Source organism: Pelophylax lessonae (genome assembly GCF_965119305.1).
Source record: "Pelophylax lessonae genome assembly, chromosome: 3".
Lineage (NCBI taxonomy): Eukaryota > Metazoa > Chordata > Amphibia > Anura > Ranidae > Pelophylax > Pelophylax lessonae.
The window spans coordinates 202,920,096-202,940,160 of NC_138770.1; the positions used below are offsets into that span (position 1 = coordinate 202,920,096).

Consider the following 20,065-nt stretch of genomic DNA (forward strand, 5'->3'; position numbering starts at 1 on the left):
CTTTTTTTTTTTTGTGCTAGAAGAAAATCATTTACAAATCCCCCAATGTGGATGAAGCCATATCTATGGAATGCCACCAGCCTGAGGGCGGCACAGCATGCTGGGCTCTGTGCTTCCATTTCATCCCCCGTCCACCTCCACTCTATGCCCGCTAAGTATAAGTACTGGAATGGAGCACAAAGCCACGCCCCCGCCTCTCTGATTGGCCGCCGTAGACCAGACTCTGCGTCTGACAATCGCTCCGATGATTGACTTGCGGCTTTTAATTGGCGATCCTCTCTTGTGACGTCCTGACAGCTGTTTTCCGGTTCCGGTTGGGAACGGCCCGGTTCGGTTCGGCTGCGGATGGCAGACTCCGGGCTGACGGCTGGAAAAGACCGGAACCGGAACCAGCACCGGGTGAGTTTTGGGACGTCTGTTTGTGTTAGAGACGCCCGATGGACACACGTATTGTGTCTGCAGTGTGGTGGGGGGATGGATCCATGGAGATCCGCTTCTCACATCTGGGGGAGAACCCGGGATAGAGCACTATGAGTGTACCGGGGAGGAGGACCGTCTGACCCAGCATGTCATATCATCTCTATCATATCGCTGCACCTACCCCAATCATCGTCTCCATCCCGACACTGATCGCCTGTCATCCCGACACTGATCGCTTGTCATCCCGACACTGATCGCTTGTCATCCCCACACTGATCGCCTGTCATCCCGACACTGATCGCCTGTCATCCCCACACTGATCGCCTGTCATCCCCACACTGATCGCCTGTCATCCCAATACTGATCTCCTGTCATCCCGACACTGATCGCCTGTCATCCCGATCCCGACATTGATCACCTGCCGAAGGAATTATGTGGCACCCTTGTCACTGCACCTTGGTTGTTACTGAACACATTTACTGAATTAGATTATCTGTAGTAATTTTTTCCGGCCTTAATTATTTTTAATACTTTTTCTGTCATACCAATCCTGACATCTGTTATCTGTCTCAGTTTTGCTGTCACCATTTACCTGTCATTTCTTTCCTGTCACTAACTAACTGTCATACTTTTCCTGATACCAATCATACCACACCTTTGTCACTGAACACCTTTCCTGAATCTGATCATCTGTCACTCCAATCCTGAGACCGATCATCTGTCACTCCAATCCTGAGACCGATCATCTGTCACACCAATCCTGAGACCGATCATCTGTCACACCAATCCTGAGACCGATCATCTGTCATGGCAACCCTGACAATGATCATCTGTCATGGCAACCCTGACAACGATCATCTGTCATGGCAACCCTGACAACGATCATCTGTCATGGCAACCCTGACACCGGTCATCTGTCATGCCAGCCCTGACACCGGTCATCTGTCATGCCAGCCTTGACACCGGTCATCTGTCATGCCAGCCTTGACACCGGTCATCTGTCATGCCAGCCCTGACACCGGTCATCTGTCATGCCAGCCCTGACACCGGTCATCTGTCATGCCAGCCCTGACACCGGTCATCTGTCATGCCAGCCCTGACACCGGTCATCAGTCATACCAGCCCTGACACCGGTCATCAGTCATACCAGCCCTGACACCGGTCATCAGTCATACCAGCCCTGACACCGGTCATCTGTCATGCCAGCCCTGACACCGGTCATCTGTCATGCCAGCCCTGACACCGGTCATCAGTCATACCAGCCCTGACACCGGTCATCTGTCACTCCAATCCTGAGACCGATCATCTGTCACACCAATCCTGAGACCGATCATCTGTCACACCAATCCTGAGACCGATCATCTGTCATGGCAACCCTGACAATGATCATCTGTCATGGCAACCCTGACAACGATCATCTGTCATGGCAACCCTGACAACGATCATCTGTCATGGCAACCCTGACACCGGTTATGTCATGTCAGCCCTGACACCGGTCATCTGTCATGCCAGCCCTGACACCGGTCATCTGTCATGCCAGCCCTGACACCGGTCATCTGTCATGCCAGCCCTGACACCGGTCATCTGTCATGCCAGCCCTGACACCGGTCATCTGTCATGTCAGCCCTGACACCGGTCATCTGTCATGCCAGCCCTGACACCGGTCATCTGTCATGCCAGCCCTGACACCGGTCATCTGTCATGCCAGCCCTGACACCGGTCATCTGTCATACCAGCCCTGACACCGGTCATCTGTCATGCCAGCCCTGACACTGGTCATCAGTCATACCAGCCCTGACACTGATAATCTGTTTTCCAATCTTGACACTGATCATCCATCATACCAACCCTGACACTGATCATCTGTCATACCAACCCTGACACTGATCATCTGTTTACCAATCTTGACACTGATCATCCATCATACCAACCCTGACACTGATCATCTGTCTTCCCTATTTTGACACTGTTCATCTGTCATGCCAACCCTGACACTGTTCATCTGTCATGCCAACCCTGACACTGTTCATCTGTCATGCCAATCCTGACACTGATCATCTGTCATGCCAACCCTGACACCGACCATCCTTCATTGCAACCCTGACCCTGATCATCCGTCATACTAACCCTGACCTTGATCATCCGTCATACTGACCCTGACCTTGATCATCCGTCATACTGACCCTGACCTTGATCATCCGTCATACCCACCCTGACTTTGATCATCCGTCATACACACCCTGACCCCTATCATTTGTCATACCCAACATGTCACTGATCATCCTTTATACCAACCCTGAGACCAATTATCTTTTTTACTAATCTTGACACTGATAATCCATTTTACCAACCCTGACAAAGATCATCTGTCATACCAACCCTGACATCTGTTATCTTTCACAGCTTTGCTGTCACCGATCACCTGTCATTTTTTTTCCTGTCACTATCTGTCAAACTTTTCCTGATACCAATCATACCACAACTTTGTCACTGAACACCTTTCCTGAATCTGATCAGTTGTCATAACTTTCCTGTCACTGATTATTTAATATACTTTTTTTCTCAGTGATCATTTGTCACTCCTTTCCTGTCACTGATCACCTATCACACTAATCCTGACACATCATCTGTCATACCAATCCTAACAACGATCATCTGTCATGCCAATTCTGACAAGCAATAATCTGTCATGCCAGTTCTGACACTGATCATCTGTCATACCAATCCTGACACTGATCATCTGTCATACCAATCCTGACACTGATCATCTGTCATACCAATCCTGACACTGATCATCTGTCATACCAATCCTGACACTGATCATCTGTCATACCAATCCTGACACTGATCATCTGTCATACCAGTCCTGACACTGATCATCTGTCATACCAGTCCTGACACTGATCATCTGTCATACCAGTGCTGACACTGATTATCTGTCATACCAGTCCTGACACTGATTATCTGTCTTACCAATCTTGACACTGATCATCTGTCATACCAATCCTGACACTGATTATCTGTCATACCAATCCTGACACTGATCATCTGTCATACCAATCCTGACACTGATCATCTGTCATACCAATCCTGACACTGATCATCTGTCATACCAGTCCTGACACTGATTATCTGTCATACCAGTCCTGACACTGATCATCTGTCATACCAGTCCTCCTGACACTGATCATCTGTCATACCAATCCTGACACTGATCATCTGTCATACCAATCCTGACACTGATCATCTGTCATACCAATCCTGTCACTGATCATCTGTCATACCAATGCTGACACTGATCATCTGTCATACCAATCCTAACACCGATCATCTGTCATGCCAATTCTGACAAGCAATAATCTGTCATGCCAGTTCTGACACTGATCATCTGTCATACCAATCCTGACACTGATCATCTGTCATACCAATCCTGACACTGATCATCTGTCATACCAATCCTGACACTGATCATCTGTCATACCAATCCTGACACTGATCATCTGTCATACCAGTCCTGACACTGATCATCTGTCATACCAGTCCTGACACTGATTATCTGTCATACCAGTCCTGACACTGATCATCTGTCATACCAATCCTGACACTGATCATCTGTCATACCAATCCTGACACTGATCATCTGTCATACCAATCCTGACACTGATCATCTGTCATACCAGTCCTGACACTGATCATCTGTCATACCAGTCCTCCTGACACTGATCATCTGTCATACCAGTCCTCCTGACACTGATCATCTGTCATACCAATCCTGACACTGATCATCTGTCATACCAATCCTGACACTGATCATCTGTCATACCAATCCTGACACTGATCATCTGTCATACCAGTCCTGACACTGATCATCTGTCATACCAGTCCTGACACTGATCATCTGTCATACCAGTCCTGACACTGATCATCTGTCATACCAATCCTGACACTGATCATCTGTCATACCAGTCCTGACACTGATCATCTGTCATACCAGTCCTGACACTGATTATCTGTCATACCAGTCCTGACACTGATCATCTGTCATACCAGTCCTGACACTGATCATCTGTCATACCAGTCCTCCTGACACTGATCATCTGTCATACCAGTCCTCCTGACACTGATCATCTGTCATACCAATCCTGACACTGATCATCTGTCATACCAGTCCTGACACTGATCATCTGTCATACCAGTCCTGACACTGATTATCTGTCATACCAGTCCTGACACTGATTATCTGTCATACCAGTCCTGACACTGATTATCTGTCATACCAGTCCTGACACTGATTATCTGTCATACCAGTCCTGACACTGATCATCTGTCATACCAGTCCTGACACTGATTATCTGTCATACCAGTCCTGACACTGATCATCTGTCATACCAGTCCTCCTGACACTGATCATCTGTCATACCAATTCTGACACTGATCATCTGTCATACCAATCCTGACACTGATCATCTGTCATACCAATCCTGACACTGATCATCTGTCATACCAATCCTGACACTGATCATCTGTCATACCAATCCTGACACTGATCATCTGTCATACCAATCCTGACACCGATCATCTGTCGTGCCAACTCTGACACTAAGCATCTCTCTTACCAATCTTGACAATGATCATCCATCATACCAATCTTGACAAAAATCATTTGTCATACCAACCCTGACAAAGATCATCTGTCATACCAATCCTGACACTGATCATCATTGTTGCCTAGTTATTTTGAATGAGCTCTCAACACTCCTCAATGCATAAAAAAAACCTGCCTGCAAAATGATGACAGCGCAGTGCACAGAGTAATCACATGTGTGCTGTGCTATGCTGTAGCGTATATGTGTTTTTCTTTATAAACATGTGTGATACAATGCCATCCACAATAAATGGCAACCCATATATACCAACACATTAGCATGCTTTGCGATAACATGCTGGAATGTGTGTCACCACAGCGCACAACTGTGCATCCATACTAAAACATTTTAGGAGCTCTTCACACTTTTCTGTGTGCACTGACATGCTTTTTTTGGCATATCCACAGACCAAAGTTTCTGACTAATGCCTAGTACACAATGAGAAAACTGGACAAAACAAAAAAACAAGCATTCGGAGCACTTTTCCGATAATCTATTCATTAGTACACAACTTTCGAGAGCCAATCACGGCAGTTCATGTGAAAATTTTGGAAGGGACAAGAACAAAAATGTTTCTTGTAACATAACAGAATGAATAATTTTTGGGTAAATAGTATACTATTTGTGCGAAAAAAAAAATAGATTGACCAAGACCGCAAATGCTTAGAAACAAAAGGATACATTGCAATACAATACATTTCATAATTTCCGAAGTTGTATTCTATTTTACAAGATTTACCTAACTTTAGTAACCTATTGGTTTTTGATATGAGACTAACATGCAAAAAAAAAAAAAAGGATTATCACGATATTCTCATTGTGTTGTTTTGTCAGAATATGCAGTTGCATCTATTCATTGTGGTGTGTTGAAGAATTTTGGGGATTGCTTAGTGCCTTGTCATACGTTAGGAGCTCATCAAAAATAAAGTGATTGGTCTCTGAAATGCATGTACTGCCAACACACAAATAGAACAACGTGAATGGGGCCTAAAAAAAAAAAAAAAAGTTAAGGGATACTCCAACTTCTGAAGTACCATTGAGTTTGCCACAGCCATATCACTGTCACATTTGCTGGACAGCTTGGTCTGCATATAAATGTTAAAGCAGTTCCCCAGAAAAAAAGTCCACTTTGCCCCCTCCCTACACCACACTTCCACCTTAAAATAAAGTTATATACAGTGGGTACGGAAAGTATTCAGACCCCCTTAAATTTTTCACTCTTTGTTATATTGCAGCCATTTGCTAAAACCATTACAGTTCATTCTTCTTCCTCATGAATGTACACATAGCACCCCATACTGACAGAAAAACACAGAATTGTTGACATTGTTGTAGATTTCTTAAAAAAGAAAAACTGAAATATCACATGGTCCTAAGTATTCAGACCCTTTGCTCAGTATTTAGTAGAAGCCCCCTTTTGATCTAATACAGCCAGGAGTCTTTTTGGGAAAGATGCAACAAGTCTTTCACACCTGGATTTGGGGATCCTCTGCCATTCCTCCTTGCAGATCCTCTCCCGTTCTGTCAGGTTGGATGGTAAACGTTGGTGGACAGCCATTTTTAGGTCTCTCCAGAGATGCTCAATTGGGTTTAAGTCAGGGCTCTGGCTGGGCCATTCAAGAACAGTCACGGAGTTGTTGTGAAGCCACTCCTTCGTTGTTTTAGCTGTGTGCTTAGGGTCATTGTCTTGTTGGAAGGTAAACCTTCGGCCCAGTCTGAGGTCCAGAGCACTCTGGAGAAGGTTTTTGTCCAGGATATCCCTGTACTTGGCCGCATTCATCTTTCCCTTGATTGCAACCAGTCGTTCTGTCCCTGCAGCTGAAAAACACCCCCACAGCATGATGCTGCCACCACCATGCTTCACTGTTGGGACTATATTGGACAGGTGATGAGCAGTGCCTGGTTTTCTCCACACATACCGCTTAGAATTAAGGCCAAAAAGTTCTATTTTGGTCTCATCAGACTAGAGAATCTTATTTCTCACCATCTTGGAGTCCTTCAGGTGTTTTTTAGCAAACTCCATGCGGGCTTTCATGTGTCTTACACTGAGGAGAGGCTTCCGTCGGGCCACTCTGCCATAAAGCCCCGACTGGTGGAGGACTGCAGTGATGGTTGACTTTCTACAACTTTCTCCCATCTCCTGACTGCATCTCTGGAGCTCAGCCACAGTGATCTTTGGGTTCTTCTTTACCTCTCTCACCAAGGCTCTTCTCCCCTGATAGCTCAGTTTGGCCGGACGGCCAGCTCTAAGAAGGGTTCTGGTCGTCCCAAACGTCTTCCATTTGGGGATTATGGAGGCCACTGTGCTCTTAGGAACCTTAAATGCAGCAGAAATCTTTTTGTAACCTTGGCCAGATCTGTGCCTTGCCACAATTCTGTCTCTGAGCTCTTCAGGCAGTTCCTTTGACCTCATGATTCTCATTTGCTCTAACATGCATTGTGATCTGGAAGGTCTTCTATAGACAGGTGTGTGGCTTTCCTAATCAAGTCCAATCAATATAATCAAACACAGCTGGACTCAAATGAAGGTGTAGAACCATCTCAAGGATGATCAAAAGAAATGGAAAGCACCTGAGTTAAATATGAGTGTCACAGCAAAGGGTCAGTATGGGGTGCTATGTGTACATTCATGAGGAAGAAGAATGAACTTAAATGATTTTAGCAAATGGCTGCAATATAACAAAGAGTGAAAAATTTAAGGGGGTCTGAATACTTTCCGTACCCACTGTATATGTTCCATTAACTCCCAATTTGCCACCTGTTGGAATCCCTTACAAAGAAGCATGATTGGTCAAAGACCGCAACGGCATTTGAAAACAGATCTTGGACGTCCCCTGCAACCCAAGGTCTCATTTCTTTATTATACTCTTCTATACTAAATAATTTCAACTCACGTACCCCATCTTACTACTCCAGTTAGGAAAGAAACTTTGGTGCCACGCGAACCCCCAAGACCTAGAATAAAATCTGTGAGGCTTTATTCTATTCCTCTCGTAACATAATATCTTTAGAAAACTCTTTCAAAGTCTTGTCCCTGTGGTACTTTACCCCAGCTAAAATTGCGAAATGTCTCTCTACATACCCTTCTACATGCTTTAGGGGATGCTCAGACCTGGATGATATGAAGCATATATGGGGGACATGCCCTAAAGTCAAAAGACTGTGGATAAGGGTCTATAATATGGTCAATTCGGTGTTACACAATAACTTACAAAAAGACCATTCGGAGGCGCTCCTACACAAACTGACAGAAGCCGCTACCAAACAAGAGCTCTTCTGACCCATATATTTTCAACCACGAAACAGACGATTGCCAGAGCGGGGAAGATGCCTATTCTTGGCTGCGACAAAGTGAAAAATCTGGTGCACTGTATACTAGTGAATGAGAAATTAAAGGCGTATATGGCAGCCCTGGCTAGAATACTTCCCATCAAAACAACTGCCTACACGCTTCCTGGAACTGTAATCTAGTATGGCGTGTTAATATTTTTATAGCGAGCCTTGGGACAGGGAGGCCTCCTTTCCCTACCCCCCCCCCCCCTTTTTTCTAATTCTCTCTGCTTTGGCACTGGCTGTTTGCCCAGAAGCTAGAGTGGTCCCATAGATGATTACATTGTTTTTTTTCTTTTTTTGCTCTGTAGTCCCCAGCGGAAGCATGTATAGCTGCTGACTTTACATTTTTTTCTGGGGGCAGAACTCCGCTTTAAAAAAATTAAAGTAAAAGAAAAATAACCTACAGCTCCACCCACTGGCTCAAAGTAAAAATATACAATGATAATAATATTAAGACGTAATGTTTCATATTTGCGTTTTATTTTATAGTTTTGACCAAAATATACAAATAAAGGAAAATATGTAGAAAAAAAGTTATACAGTTGGGAAAGTAATTATTTGTACCCCTGCATATTTTGTACGTTTGCCCAGTTACAAAGAAATGAAGGGTATATCATTTTTACTATTTAAAATGAAAGAGACAGAATATCAACCAAAAATCAAGAAAAAACTCATGCTACAAATGTTTTTGATTGAATTGCAGTTCAGTGAGTAAAATAAGTATTTGATCCCCAAGCAAAACCTGACTTAGTACTTGGTGGAGAAACCTATGTTGGCAAGCACAGAGGTAAGACTTTTCTTGTAGTTGGTTACCAGGTTTGCACAGAGGGATTTTGGTCCACTCTTCTTTACAGATCTTCTCTAAATCCTTAAAGCGTATCTTCACTGCATCCGAGCACCACAAACCAAAAATACTATTTAATTCATTTTTAATATTCAAAGCAAACTCCTTTATCCATCCATGTCTCCATGCTTTATTTTGGTGAGAAATGACTTTGAAAAAAACTCCCTGGCATTTCTGGATGTCGCCATCTTGAATAAGGGCAAATGATTCATGTAGCATTTACTTCCTGTCTTTAGCTCAAGTATGCATGCAGGAGATGCTTAGGTGAGAAAACCCCTCCTTCCCTCCTGAAGACTCCTGGGATGTATGACTTAATTTGCATAGGCAGGAAACCGGTAAGTAACTGAAGAATTGTAAAAAAAAAAAAAAAAGTTTAAAACAAGTAAATATGATATACTTCCTATCTATTTACTAATGTTAGCAGCATGAGGATTAAAAATAATCAATGTTGATTGGGAGAGTGAAGTTCCACTTAAAAGGGGTTGTAAAGTCAGAAAGTTTTTTTTTTATCTTAATGCATTCTGCAAATTAAGATAAAAAGCCTTCTGTATGCAGCAGCCCCCCTCTGCCCCCTAATACTTACCTGAGCCCCCTGTCTATCCAGCGATGTCTACAAGTGTCTCAGCCATCTCTCTCTCTCTCTCCTGTTTTGCTAAGACACAACAGCGGCGCCATTGGCTCTGACTGCTGTCAATCAAACTCAGTTAGCCAATCGGGACAGAGATGGGGCAGGGCCAAACGGCAGCTCCATGTCTGAATGAACACACAGAGCTGCAGCTGGGCTCGGGTGCCGCCATGGTAAGCTGCTTGCTGTGGGAGCACTCAACAAGAGGGAGGGGCCAGGAGCTCCAGCCAGGGACCTGAGAAGAGAAGAATCCAGGCTGCCCTGTGCAAAACCACTGTACAGAGGAGGTAAGTAATAATAGGTTTGTTTTTTTCATAGAAAAAAACAAATGAGAATTTACAATCACTTTTAGGTTTCTTGGCTGTCGTTTGGCAACTCGAAGCATCAGCTCCCTCCATAAATTTTCTATAGGATTAAGGTCTGGAGACTGGTTAGACCACTCCATGACCTAATGTGCTTCTTCTTGAGCCACTCCTTTGTTGCCTTGGCGGTATGTTTTGGGTCATTGTCATGCTGGAAGACACATCCACAACCCATCTTCAGTGTTCTGGCTGAGAGAAGAAGGTTCTCATCCTAGATTTTACAATACATGGGCCTGTCCATTATCCCCCTGCGGCAAAGTCAGCCTGTACCTGTCAGCATTATTCTTCCTCCAAACAAGGCAAATCGAGTTAATGCCAAAGAGCTTAATTTTGGTCTCATCTGACCACAGCACTTTCTCCCAATCCTTCTCTAAAGCATTAAGATGTTTATTGGCAAACATCAGACGGGCCTGTACATGTGCCTTCTTGAGGAGGGGGACCTTGCGGGCACTGCAGGATTTCAATCGATGGTGGCGTATTGTGTTACCAATGCTTTGTTGGGTGACTGTGATCCTAACTACCTTGAGATTATCCACAAGCTCCTCCCGTATAGTTATAGGCTGACCCCTTACTTTTCTCATGATCATCCTTACCCCATGAGGCGAAATCTTGCTTGAAGCTCCAGACCAAGGGCGATTGATGGTTATTTTGTATTTCTTCCATTTACGAATAATCACGCCGTTGTCTTCTCCTCACCAAGCTTCTTGCTGATGGTCTTGTAGCCCATTCTAGTCTTGTGCAGGTCTAAAATCTTGTCCCTGATGTCCTTTGACAGCTCTTTGGTCTTGCCCATGATGGTGGGTTTGAATGGAAGAAGGAGATTCTGTGGACAGGTATCTTTTATACATATATATAGTTGTAGTTGGGAGCACATTCTTCAATTGAAAGGACTAATCTGTGTACTACATGAGCACATACTAATGTAGCTAGTCTGTGGGAGCCAGAATTATTGTGGGTTGGTAGGAGACCAAATACCTATTTTACTCACTGAACTGCAACTCAATTTATAATATTTGTATAGTTTGTTTTTGCTGGATTTATGTTGATATTCTGTCTTTATCATTTAGGCTCCGTTCACATGTAGGAGTTTTGGGGAGTTTTTCTGCTCTAGGATCAGCTCTCAAAATGCCCAACAAGACAAATCCTATTCATTTCAATGGCCCCAGTTCACATCTGAGCGTTTTGACGCTGTGAGCAAAACGCCCAACGCTCAAAAAAGTACATGAGCTTCTTTTTGGGCAGATTATAGGCGGTTTCCATTGGTCTCTATTCAATCTAAAAACGCCTGCACAAAAAACACCTGTAAATTGCGGTAAAATCGCGGTAAATGCCTATGATAAAACATTTTTGACCCTTAATTTTTTTGTAAGTGGGCAATCTTACAAAATCTGCAGGGGATCAGGCAGTAGGCAAGTCTTCCATACTGGAAAGAGTGGGACTCTTTAGCTATAGTAGTGATACAGTGCATCCGGAAACAGCGCTTCACTTTTTCCACATTTTGTTATGTTGCAGCCTTATTCCAAAATGAATTAAATACATTATTTCTCTTACGTCCTCCGACAGTCGCCGCCTCTTCATATTCGTCACATATGGGGTATTAGACTTTGCTCCGAAGGAGTAGCTAGGCAACAGAATATGTTAACATTAAAGCTTTTAACATATCCCACCCTCAAGGGGTGGTCCCCTCAGTCAATACCCTCCTACTTCCTGCAACCATATCTCAGTTTTAATGTCTAGCTTGTCAGGAGTGGCTGGCTTTTCCTGTGCTGGGGCTTTCTGCCCCAGACTCTTTCTTCTTTTTGAAATTTTGTTTGAGTTTTTCTCTCTACCTTTATTTAGCTGTTATTTTTGTCAGCGTTAGTTAGTTCTTCTGATGAAGAGGATCATGCGGGCTGGGTCTCGGGCTGATCCCCCTGGTCGCAGGTCGTGGGTCAGTGGCTTCCCAGCCTGCCATCGAGCGTTCAGCCAGGTAACGCTCCTAGCACAGTGAACGACCCATCCCTGTTCGGTGCAGGGATGATTGGTGAGGTGGCTACCTCACTGGACGCTGTGCGGTTTCTTAACCCCCTTTTTTGTGCGTCTTGAATTGCGACTCTCCCTGCCTCATGTGCAGCGGCTTGTTCGCCTGTGCGGGTCCCCCACGCCATTGAGAGGTAAGTGTATCTATGTGGGGTCCTGTCTGTCTGGGGGGGTGTCAGTCTGGGACTGTGTAACCTGCCTCTATTCACACTGCTTGTCTCCCTATCTCTCGGCTGCATGCTGTGGGCTGCAAGGGGGGGGGGGGAGCTGTGTGACACTGTGTGTGTCAGCCTGGTCAGTGTGAGAAGCTGTGTGCTGTGGGGCATGTTTTTTTGGCATGTTTGGGCATATACATCGATCGCTACGGCGATCTGACATGTATTCCTATACAGGGATGTCACGTGTGCATTACTGCACTGTGGAGCGGCGGTTTCGGCGCCAAACGGCGCCATTTTGCCTACACTCGCTCCGGCCGCATGTTTTACATGCATGGCGGCCATTTTCTTGTAGCCTCCATAGGCTTTCATAGAGCACCCTGGCAGCATCACTTCCTCTTTCCAGGAACACCGATCGAGGCAGCAGCAGCGGCGAGGGTCTCCTCAGGTTTTATCCTTCTGTTCTTGCTATCCATTGCCTGTGTTCAGTTTGCATATTCCCTGTGGGGGTCTCATTGTGCTTGAGTGTGGTGCGGTGGGCTGCGCTTGCCGCGCTTGCTTAAAGGGGCAGTTAAACCTTTATTGTCTGGCATTACAGGGGCAATGGATTCTCAGGAGGGCAAATTTCCTACCGCCTTGGTGGAAAGCCAGGGGACCGCTGTTTCCCCCCCAGGGGGGGATTTAGCCACTATTGTGGCTGGCCTTGCTGCTCAGGTGCAGATGCTGGTGGCTGCTCAATCTACTAAAAGACCCAGAATTGCTCTTTCCTCTGATTCTGAGGGCGAAGGTGATGGGGTTGTTATGGCGGGGGCCTCCTTATCGGGGTCCCGCTCCTCCCTAGATCTGGTGGGGTCCGAGGTGGAGGCTGAAGTTGAGGGGGTTGATAATTCTCCCCCTGGCTCGCCTGAAGAGCTTGCAATCATGGATGAATTGATTGCTTCCATAAAGCAAACACTGCGTTTGCAGGATGAAGTGTGTCCCCCCGCTGCCTTGGCGGCCTATGGGACGCAGAGGAAACGCAGGACGCCGCAGGTTTTTCCCTGCAATGATGATTTTCAGCGCGCTGTTAAGGAACAATGGCGCAATCTGCGCAAACCTTTTGCTGTACCAAGTAGGTTCAAGCTGCGTTATCCTTTCTCGCCTTCCACTGATGAAAGGTGGTGTGTGCCTCCCCCAGTGGATCACGCAATTGCGGTTTTAAACAAGGCCACTGCGATTCCTGCAGAGGATTCCCCTGTGTTCCGTGATGCCACGGATAGGAGATTGGAGTCTCTTGCCCGTCATACTTATTCTGTTACGGGTTCTATGCTTAAAGCTCTGTTTGCTTCTCTCATGGTGGCCCAGGCGATCGCAAGTTGGACGCAGATGCTTAGGCGCGTCCTAGTGGCCGACTCGGCCTCGCCGGCGACCCTGGATATGGTGGATCAAATCCACCAGGGTGTCATGTATCTGTGTGATGCGGACCTGGACCTGGTTCCATTGGCTGCACGTGTGCACAGCGTGGCGGTGTTGTCTCGCCGCCTGGTTTGGTTAAAATGTTGGTCGGTGGACCAATCTTCACGTAAGACCTTAGCCAATCTGCCTTATGATGGGTCTCGCCTTTTTGGGGAGTCCTTGGATGTGTTGATTAAGGGGATCACCGGGGGTAAGAGCACTCTCTTGCCCCATTTCCCCAAGGCTAAGGGGGCTTCTGGGAAGAAGCATGCTAATTTTCGGCCCCCTCAGGGGTCCTTTCGTGCCTTTCGGCCGCACTACAAGGGCAAGCCGTTCAAAGGTCAAGGCTCTCAGAAGAAGCCCTGGTCTGGGAAACAGAAGTCCGGCCAATCCGGATCTGCAGCCCGTAACAGTTCGGCCTGAAGGGGCGCCCTCACCCAGTTTTGGGGTGGGGGGACGCCTGCTCGGTTTTCTTCAGCCCTGGTTGGACCGTGTGCGGGACAGATGGGTTCAGGAGATCGTTCGATCTGGTTACAAGATCGAGTTTCTCTCTCGGCCGGAGAGCAGATTTTTTCCCTCAAATCTTCAACTGTCTCCAGAGCGTTTGCGGGACCTGCACCTGGCGGTGCGGGACCTGAGGGCTCAGGGAGTGGTGGTTCCGGTGCCTCATCGGGACAGATTTCGGGGGTTTTATTCCAATCTGTTCACCGTGCCCAGAAAGGAGGGCAAGGTTCGTCCAATTCTGGACTTGAAGGCTCTGAACTGCTCTGTGCGGGTTCGCAAGTTCCGCATGGAATCCCTGCGGTCGGTGGTGGCTGCCCTGGTTCCGGGGGAATTCATGGCCTCCATCGATTTGAAGGATGCGTATCTTCACATCCCCATTTTTGAGGGTCACCAGAGGTTCCTTCGATTTGCCATTGCGGAGGATCACTACCAGTTCGTGGCGTTGCCTTTTGGTCTCGCCTCGGCTCCGCGGGTCTTCACCAAGGTGCTTGCACCGGTTCTGGCATTATTGAGGGCCCAGGGCATTTCTGTCCTGGGGTATCTGGACGACATTCTGGTTCGGTCTGCGACCAGCCAGGGTCTGGAGAAGGACCTGTCTGTCACGATGCAAACTCTGCAGGAGTTTGGTTGGACGATAAATTTTCCAAAGTCGACACTGAGTCCGTCGGTTCGTCTTCCCTACCTGGGAATGATTCTGGACTCGGTGCAGGCGAAGGTCTTCCTGCCGGAAGACAAACTCAGAACTCTTCAGGAGGAAGTCAGGTCCCTCAGGGACGTTCCGCGCTCGTCTCTGCGGACGTGCATGAGATGTCTGGGATTGATGGTCTCGGCCTTCGAGGCGATTCCCTTCGCCCAGTTTCACACGCGGGGTCTCCAAGCGGAGATCCTGTCCAGGTGGGACGGGCGACCTCAATCTCTGGATCTTCAAATCTCGTTGAGTCATCGCACCAGAAGAAACCTTCTGTGGTGGCTCCAGTCCCCGTTGGTGTCCGGGGGCAAGTCGTTTCGTCCTGTCTCGTGGACGGTGATCACCACGGATGCCAGCCTGTCGGGCTGGGGTGGTGTTCTGGGCGTTCTATCCGCCCAGGGAACTTGGTCGGAGGGGGAGTCTTCCCTTCCGATCAACATTCTGGAATTGCGTGCGATAAGTCTCTGTCTTCATCGCTGGACGGACCGGCTGCAGGGCTGCCCGGTTCGGGTGCAGACGGACAATGCCACGGCGGTGGCCTACATCAACCACCAAGGGGGCACCAGGAGTGCCCGAGCGGCTCGAGAAGTGGCCGACATTCTGTCTTGGGCCGAGACTCATGTCCCGGCAATAACGGCGGTTCACATTCCGGGGGTGGAGAACTGGCAGGCGGACTATCTGAGTCGCCAGACCCTGGATCAGGGGGAATGGTCTCTCCACCCGGCTGTCTTCCAGATGTTGTGCGCAAAGTGGGGTCTTCCAGATGTGGACCTGTTCGCGTCTCGTCTCAACAACAAGGTGAAGAGGTTCGTGGCAAGGACGCGCGACCCTCGGGCAGACGCGTCGGACGCGTTAGTGGCCCCGTGGCATCAGTACAGACTGATGTACACGTTTCCACCGATTCAGTTGCTGTCCAGGTTCCTTCGCAGGTTACACTCGGAACGCAGCACGGTGATTCTTGTGGCACCGGACTGGCCTCGCCGGTCCTGGTACGCAGACCTCGTGAATCTGGCGGTCGACGCCCCGTGGCGTCTGCCTCTTCGAGACGATCTACTGTCTCAAGGACCGATATACCATCCTGCTTTACAGTCGCTGGCTTTGACGGCCTGGCTGTTGAGACCGAGGTCCTGAAGGAGAAGGGTCTCTCTCCAGAGGTCGTTCATACTTTGATCAACGCGAGGAAGTCTTCCTCGGGGTAGGTTTATTACCGTACTTGGAAGGCCTATTTTGCCTGGTGTGAGTCCAGGGGGTTTTCACCCCGCACGTACTCGGTTTCCCGTGTGCTGTCTTTCCTTCAAACGGGTGTTGATCAGCGTTTGGCGCTGGCTACGATAAAGGGTCAGGTGTCTGCACTGGCCGTTCTGTTTCAACGTCCCGTGGCTTCCAACTCCTTGGTTGGCACTTTTGTTCAGGGTGTGCGGCATCTGGTTCCTACTAGGAGGGATCCTTTGCCCCCTTGGGACTTGAATCTCGTTCTGTCTGTGTTGCAACGTGCTCCTTTTGAACAGATCAGGGAGATCTCGTTGTCTATGTTGTCCAAAAAGGTCGCCTTTTTGGTGGCGATCACTTCGGCTCGCAGAGTGTCGGAGCTGGCAGCTTTGTCCTGCAAGTCTCCGTACCTGGTTGTTCATTTGGATAAGGTGGTCTTGCGACCTAATCCTTCTTTTCTTCCGAAACGTGTTTCGGAATTCCATCTTAAAGAGGATATTGTCTTACCTTCGCTGTGCGCGAAGCCTAAACATCCAAAGGAGGTGAGATTGCATTCTCTGGATGTTGTTCGGGCGATAAGGGTTTACCTTAAATCGACTGAGTCTTTTCGAAAGACGGACTCCTTGTTTGTTCTTCCAGAGGGTCCTCGGAAGGGCATGGCGGCTTCGGCCTCTACCATCGCCAAATGGATCAGGCAGACCATTGAACAGGCCTATGCCTTGCAGGGGAAGGTTCCCCCTGTGCCTGTGAAGGCGCACTCTACTAGATCTTTGAGTACGTCTTGGGCCTGTCGTCATGGGGCTTCTGTAGCCCAGGTGTGTAAGGCGGCGACCTGGTCGACCGTACACACGTTCACAAGATTCTACAAAGTAGATGTTCAGGCATCGGCGGATGCTTCCTTTGGCCGCAAGGTTCTTGGTGCGGCAATTCCCTAGGGTCCCTTGTTGGGGACCTCTGGCTGTTGGGATAAGTTTTGTATCCCCTGGTTTTTTGTCTTTTCCTGGGTTGTTGCTCCTGTTGAGCACTTGTTTTTTTCTGTTGCCCAGCTGGTTCCCTTCCTTTGGTAAGGTTCCTTTCTTTGATGCGGAGACTGCGTTGCCTTTCGGCGCGGATGCGTTTCCCACCCCTCATGTTTGCACTGCTTTGGGACGTCCCCATATGTGACGAATATGAAGAGGCGGCGACTGTCGGAGGACGTAAGAGAAAACGGAATTTTTGTAAAATCTTACCTGTAAAATTCCTTTCTCTGAGTCCTCCGACAGTCGCCGCCCCCGCCCCTCTTTTGGGGTTTGGTTGTATACTCTACTGCTATTCCACTAAAACTGAGATATGGTTGCAGGAAGTAGGAGGGTATTGACTGAGGGGACCACCCCTTGAGGGTGGGATATGTTAAAAGCTTTAATGTTAACATATTCTGTTGCCTAGCTACTCCTTCGGAGCAAAGTCTAATACCCCATATGTGACGAATATGAAGAGGCGGCGACTGTCGGAGGACTCAGAGAAAGGAATTTTACAGGTAAGATTTTACAAAAATTCCGTTTTTCCTCAAAATTCTACAAACAATACCTCATAATGAAAATGTGAAAGAAGTTTGTTTGAAATCTTTGCAAATCACATGTGCATAAGTATTCACAGCCTTTGCCATGACACTGAAAACAGAGCACAGGTGCATCCTGTTTCCACTGATTATTCTTGAGATGTTTCTTCAACTTGATTGGAGTACACCTGTGGTAATTTCCGTTGATTGGACATGATTTGGAAAGGCACACACCTGTCTACAGTTCGGTCCATATATATTTGGACACAGGCACTATTTTCATACTTTTGGCTGTATATGCCACCAGAATAAAATTAAAATGAATTTGAAGTGCAGCTTTAACCACTTGTCGACTGCCCCACGCAGATTTACTGCAGTAGGGCGGCTTGGCTACACATAATCACGTAGTACTACATGATTATATGCACGCGTAGTACTACATGATTATATGCACGTGCTGTGGCTGCGCTCCAGATGTGATTAGACACAGCCAGAGTCAGGTAGCGGGGGGGAGCAGCGGCGATCGTCATCGGCATCCCACGATCATCGGCATCCCACGATCATCACAGAAACTGACAGAAGAGCCGCCTGCTTATGTAAACAAAGCAGGTGGGTCTTTTGTCACACAGGCAGAGAGAGATCAGGAGTTTCAACTAAGCTGAAACCCCGATCTCTCTAATCCTGTCACAGAACTTCCCCCCCCCCCCCCACAGTCAGTAAGCATTTTTAGGCATACATTAACCCTTTTGATCACCTCCAGTATTAACCCCTTCCCTGCCAGTGTCATTTATACAGTAACATGCATAATATTTAGCACTGATTACTCTATTATTGTCACTGGTCACCAAAAAGTGTCAAAAATGTCAGTTAGGGGTCTGATCTGTCCACCGCAATGTCGCAGTCCCGCTAAAAATCCCTGATCGCCGCCATTACTAATAAAAACAAAAAAATAAATAAAAAGTCCATAAATCTTTTCCGTAGTAATAGTTTGTAAACGCTATAATTTTTGTGCAAACCAATTAAAAAACGCTTTTTAGGGATTTTTTTAACCAAAAATATGTAGCAGAATACAAATTGGCCTAAACTGATAAAAAAAATTAGATTTTTTAAAATTTTTCATTGGGAATGTTTTATAGCAGAAAGTAAAAAATATTGTGTTTTTTTTTCAAAATTGTCGCTCTTTTTTTGTTAAAAGCGCAAAGTCAGTGTTGAATCGCATAAAATGGCCTGTTCATTAAGGGGGTAAAACCTTCTGGAGCTGAAGTGGTTAATTTAAGGGGTTGAACATAAATATCAAGCACAAATGTTAGGACAGGCAACCATTTTTATACACAGCCCCCCATTTTCAGTGGCTCAAATGTAATTGGACAAATAAATATAATAATGAATAAAATGTTAATTTCTAATATTTGGTTGAGAATCCTTTACTGGCAATGACTGTCTGAAGTCTGGAACCCATTGACTTTACCAAAGACTGGGTTTCCTCCTTTCTGGTGCTTTGCCAGGCTCTAACGGCAGCTGTCTTCAGTTGTTCTTAGTTTGTGGGTCTTTCTGCCTTTAGTTTTGCCTTCAGCAAGTGAAATGCATGCTCAATTGGGTTGAGATCAGGTGATTGACTCGGTCATTGTAGAATATTCTACTTTTTTTCCTTCAAAAGCTCCTGGATTGCTTTTGTAATGCGTTTTGAATCATTGTTCATCTGTACTGTAAAGCGCTTTCCAATCAACTTTGCTGCATTTGGCTGGATCTGGGTTGACAGTATATCTCTAAACACTGCAGAATTCATCCAGCTGCTTCTGTCTTCTGTCTCATCATCAATAAACACAAATGACCCAGTGCCACTGAAAGCCATGCATGCCCATGTTCCAAGCCTTCTCCAGAATTTTTTCTTCCCGTCATTCTGGTACAGATTAATCTTAGTTTCATTCGTCCAAAGAATGCTTTTCCAGAACCGGTCTGGCTTTTTTTAGATGTTTTTTTGCAAAGTATAAATTTATATTCTTCAGCCTTATGAATGATATGCACCTTGTGGTGAACCCTCTGTATTTGCTCTCATGAAGTCTTCTCTTGATTGTAGACTTTGACAATAATACGCCCACCTCCTGGAGAAGGTCCTTCACTTGTCTGGATGTTGTAAATAGGTTTTTCTTTACCATAGAGAGGATCCTGTGATCATCCACCATTGTTGTCTTCCATGGACGTCCAGGCCTTTTTATGTTGCTGAGTTCATTGGTGTGTTCTTCTTTCCTCAGAATGTACCAAGCTGTTGATTTGGCCACTACTAATGTT

General features: G+C 46.6%; 1 protein-coding gene across 1 annotated transcript in view; it reads left to right on the forward strand.

The window, feature by feature from the left end:
* The first annotated feature begins 287 nt into the window (after positions 1–287).
* Positions 288–20,065, forward strand: part of AMMECR1L (AMMECR1 like) — an 82,562-nt gene continuing 62,784 nt past the window's right edge. Inside the window, exon 1 of the mRNA XM_082249685.1 lies at positions 288–399. The gene's annotated coding sequence lies outside the window, so the exon portion shown is untranslated. The remainder of the gene's footprint in view (positions 400–20,065) is intronic.